General features: G+C 54.4%; 1 protein-coding gene across 1 annotated transcript in view; it reads left to right on the forward strand.

Annotated features, from left to right (window-relative positions):
* The window catches only part of LOC103894305 (feather keratin Cos2-3), an 8807-nt gene that overhangs the window by 3204 nt on the left and 412 nt on the right, over positions 1–5191 (forward strand). The window lies entirely within an intron of this gene.

The following is a 5191-nucleotide window of genomic DNA, read 5'->3' on the forward strand; positions in this document are numbered from 1 at the left end:
CCGGGGCCCCTCAGGCTAGTGCCGCCCTTGGAGCCGGTATCGCCGGCCGAGTGGCCCGTGAAAGGCCGGCCGCGGCCCCGGGACCAGCGGCTGGGGGCGCGGAGCGAGCAGGAAGGCGGCGCCGCGGGAGAGAGCGGCGGGAGCGGAGCTGCCCGCAGCGACACTGGGAGTGCGGGAGTCCGGCAGAGGCTGTCCCCGGCACGGGCACCTCGGCCACGGGGACGCCGGTGCCTTGGAAGGAGCCAAAGGGGAGGGGGAACGGCACAGCAAGGGGGCGTGGCAGGAAGTTTTGGAAGTTAAGCACTTGCTATTTTTAGAGTACTCTTATTTTCCCGAAATGTCTCGTTGGGAAATTGGACATTTAAAACTGGCTCTGGAAGGAAAGGGCACGGGGTTCTGCTGGATGCTCTCATCCATCTACACGAAAGGAAAAGTAAGCTATCGGGTGAAGTCTCCAGGGGATGCAATGCAAGTGTCGACTGTCAGGCAAAGATGCAGGAAGAACCGAGTGCTGAAGGGCAGTTCTCGGGGCAAGGAGGGCGGGCAGGGGAGGAGGTTGTGGGAGCAGGGGAGGTGGAACGAGTGAAGGGAGAGAAGTGAACCTATAAGAGGAGAGATCAGATGGATCCTTCCTCCCTCTCAAGCACAAGAACAAACCCAACCCTCCTTTCCAGCACTTTCTCAAGCAGTTTCTCTCCCCAGCTGGCATGACTCACAAGCCCATGATCCTCCCTCCTCTTCCTCGGTCCACAGGTGTCTCATGTAGAGGGAAAATACCTACTGACTCTAGCCCAACCCCCTCCCACCACACAACCTGGTGAGGTTAGCTTTCATCTCCTGATTCTTCAGGGTGAACATGAGGGGATTCAACAGGGATATTGTTGTGGTGCAGAAGTCAGCAGCAGTGCTGTGCACAGGGTTCTGGGATCCTGTCCTCAGGTATGTGAGACCTCGGCCACCACATTGAGGTAGGCAGTGCAGATGGAGAAGGTATGACACTTGCCTAAGGCAGAGTGGACCCTCAGGATGGGTGAGGTGATGCACACATAGGAGGTGAGGATGGGGGTGAAACGGGTCATAGTGATGACCCCCGTAACAAGGAAGATCACCACCCTCTCGTTGAGGTTGGTGCCCCCACCAACTGGCCTTAGGACAGTTTGGATGTCATGGGAGGTGGATGGAGCAAAAGCTAATGTTCACTCTATTCATTCAGAAATACATGGAGAAAGAGGTAGGGATCCACACAAGGAATCTGTGGAAGGAGGGATGGGGCTGCTGTTCAGTGTTTAGCATCTCAGCTCTGGGACCATGGCCAGGGTGGGGAAGTGTCCAGAGCTCCCCAGAGCAGAGATTTCCAGGCTACTTGGCATACCTCCATGAACACAAAGGCCAGAGCTTGGCTAGCCCTGTGCCCCAGCCAGGGAGAGATGCATCAAGTCCCTTCCCTTGGATTGTCCCTTGCACTCCACAAGAGCTGCAGGAGTGTTCAAGGTTGTGTATGGGCAGACGGTAACTGAGATCTCTGTGACAAGAGGTACCTGCCATTGCAGTGGGTTTAGCTGTGCCAAGCCACCCAGACTCCCTCCCCAGATTAAATAGGTCTCCCCTTGATCACCAAAGAAGCCCAGAGCCAGCCCCATGCACCCAGGAGCACCACAGCCAACCCTGCTGGCCCTGCACCCTGGCACTGTCATATACCACTGCTCTGCCGCTGCCGCTCAGGGTCTCACCCAGGCTGAGTGCTCAGTGGCTCTGCATGGGCAGATCATTGTCTCCTGGGAACTGGACTCTCCCCGTCCTACAGCAAGGACACCTCAGCAAGAATAAGCCTGCACAGTGCCCGCTGCAGATGGGACAGCTGCAGGGCCCTGACCCAGGAGATGGACCAGCTTCCCAGAGCTGTCTCCCAGCTCAGGGGCTGGAAACAGCAGCCACTGATTCCCTGTGGATGGCAGCGAGGAGGCTGAGAGCCTCCCTTCAGCTGCCTCTCTGCAATCAGAGCATAATGCCTAAAAGCTGTGTTGTGGTAAAGTGTACCTGAGGGCAAATATGCCCATGGGCATGCAGGGGTCAGGGAGGGCAGGGGTGAGGGAGAATCACAGAGGTAGAATGTAGGTGAGAAGGGACCTCCAGAGGTCATCTAGATCAACCCCCTGCTCAGAACAGATCCTATTAGATCAGGTTGCTCAAGGTCACATACAGTCCATCCTTGAACATCTCCCAGGATGGAGATTGCACAACGTCCCTGGGAAACATGTTCCTTTTTTCATTATTTTTTCTAGCCTATTGCTTAATCGGAACTCCCCATATTCTATCTCCTGGGCACTTCCAGAGACTAGGTCCATCTTCTCTGTCTCCTCTGAAAAAGTTGTAGAAAGCAAGAAGGTCTCCCCTGAGCCTTCTCTTCTTCAAGATGGGCAGGCCCACTTCTCTCAGCCTCTCCTCGCATGTCATGTTTGTCAGCCCCGTAATCGACTTGGTGGCCTTTGTTGGACTCACTTCAGTATGTCGATATTCTTCTTGGACTGGGGAGCCCCAGCCTCGATGCAGTACACCAGATGCGGTCTCGAATGGGGCAGAGGGGCAGGGTCACTTTCCTGGACCTGCTGGCAACACTTTGACTAACACAGCTCAGGATGCGGTTGGTCCTGTTTGCTGCAAAGGCACACTGCTGTCTCATGTTCAGCTGGGGGTCTCCTAAAACCACACATGCTTTTCTGTGGATCTGCTTCCTAGACAGCCACCGCCCAGCCTGCATGACTGCATGGGCTGGTTCCTCCATCAGATGCAAAATCTTGCCCTTGCTCTTTTTCTGTCCTTCATGAAGTCAGCCCATTTCTCCAGCCTGTCCAGGTCCTCTGAATAGGAGCAGTGTCTGACAGTTATGGCCCGTTCTCCTCAGTGGGTGTTATCCAGAGACTTGCTGGGAGTTCCCCACTGTCCTGTACTCATGGCATTCATGAAAACATTAAACAGTATTGGTCCTACTAGTGATCCCTACTACTAGACCCCAGTAATAAATGCCGGCTAGCTGGATGTTGCACCATGGTCGCAAATCTCTGAGCCTGGTAGCCCAGCCAATTTTCCACCCCCCTTGTCATTCTCTAACTGAAACCATTCATCTCCAATTTGGTCATAAAGGAAGTACGAAGAGGCTGTCAAAGGTCTTGCTAAATTCTAGGCACAGACATCCTTTGCCCTTCCCTTCTCCACAGTGCCTGTTACCTCTTGAGAAAGCAATGAAGTTGGCCCTCAGCTACACTAGAGCCTCAGCTCAAAAGCAGACCCACAAAATGGGGAATCAGCCCTGGCTGAGTCCTCCCAGAAGAGCTCCCTGGCAGTGATCTCACCGAGGACACTAAAGGGAAGGGGGACAGCCCTTGACTGCGCTGCCTCCAAGTTAGATCTGAGCCCAGTCAGGCAGATATTCAGGCAGGGAGATGGGCTTAGAAAATTTACCCACTGTGTACAGTCCTTGTCAGAAAGAAGGTCTATACTGGACACTCCTGTGGGTGGCTGGCTTCAGGGGATGCAGTCTGGAATCAAACATCCCTTCCCTCCCAGGGACAGTTGCTGGGCATTCAAACTGAGATTCCAATGTGGGACGTGAAGTTCCTTGTGGGTTGAAGTCTAAAGCAGTCATCAGTTCTTTGGCCTTCTGTGCAAGCCACAGGGTCTGTCCTTCCACTCCCCCCCCCCCCCCCCCCCCCCCCCCCCCCCCCCCCCCCCCCCCCCCCCAGGTTGATGGGCTGCACAAGTACATTTGGCATTGACATGGACATGAGAGAGGGCTGTGTCCCACCCCAGACACCACCGACACTGCATTGGAAGCAGATCCACTCAGGGATGGCCAGCACATGGTCAGCAGGATTCCTCAGCCTTTCTCCTTGTGATCCCCATCCTTTTGAACTCTCTAGCACTGGGGAGAGCAGCTGTGTCCTGGCCTGGAGAGGCAGGCAGGGGGGACTGCCAGCCATGCTGAGGCACTCCCAATATTGTTACACTGAATTAAACCGAGGATCCAAGCTGGAGTGAAACCATCCTTGTTGGGGCCTGAAATGGGCAGCAGCGGAGTGTGAGCTTTGGAGGGGCAGGAAAAGGAGGGCTCAGGAGACAGAGGCTGCATTTCAGTGCCTCTTCCCTGGACAGACCTATCAGGCTGGAGCCACCACCATTCAGCTGCGCTCAGGCTCCTTCTGACCCTGGGAACCTGCTGCTGTGTGGTGCTCACGGAGAGAGCAGTGGAGAGTGTCCCTGCCATGAGCAGCACATTCCCTTGTGATGAGGGACACACAAGGAGACACACACACAGGCTCATGCACACAGGCTTGGAATTATACAAAAATTTTTGCTTCCACATGCATTCACACAAAACTGGATGTTTACAAGTATACACAAGACAAGAACAAACATAGGAACACCATGAACCATGGACTCTGCTGAAAACCCCTGAGGACTGGGCAGTATTAGGAAAGATGAGGTCAAAACCTAGTAGCACAACACACACATCTGGGGAGGCAACAACAAGTGACCATCGGGATGAGCTGAAGAGGGAGGGAAAGACAAGGACATGGCACGTCCTCATGCACAGTAGTCTATGGTATCCAGTTGAGGATGGATGGAGCTTCTTCCTGAGAACAGCACATGAAACAGCCCCACCAGACTGACCCAGACTAATGTCACTTGCCTGCCCTGGACCCGTCCAGCACTTGAGCTGAGTCTTCTGCTAGCACCGTGGCATTCCTGCCCAAGAAATCCTGGGGCCTTTCATCCCAGTGCTCAGAAGAAGCCTTCACTGGGGAATGGTCATGGCACAAACCTGGACATGAAAAAGCAGCAGTGCGGGAAAGCAAAGCACAGCCCATATCATTAGCTGCGATGGTTTGCATTCAAGATGAGCTTGTCAGAAAATTGTTACCTCTGCAAAGGGTGCCTCTGGTCCTGCAGCAACAAAGGACAGGTATAAAAGCCAGCAAAAGTCCCCGCTCTCCCATCCACTTCTCTCGCCTCCTTCTCCTTGGGAACAGGTGAGTCTGAAGCCCCTTCTCCTCCTCTTCCAAAGTGAGATCTTGTCTCGATGGACATCTCAGCTGATATTGTCTCTGTCCTGTGCTGGGCCCTGGAGCTCCTTGTTATGGCAGAGGGTTGTGGGGACAATGTGTGCTAGAGAGAGGCTGGGATGTGGCTGAGG

This window comes from Aptenodytes forsteri, unplaced genomic scaffold, assembly GCF_000699145.1.
Source record: "Aptenodytes forsteri isolate BGI_AS27 unplaced genomic scaffold, ASM69914v1 Scaffold527, whole genome shotgun sequence".
Lineage (NCBI taxonomy): Eukaryota > Metazoa > Chordata > Aves > Sphenisciformes > Spheniscidae > Aptenodytes > Aptenodytes forsteri.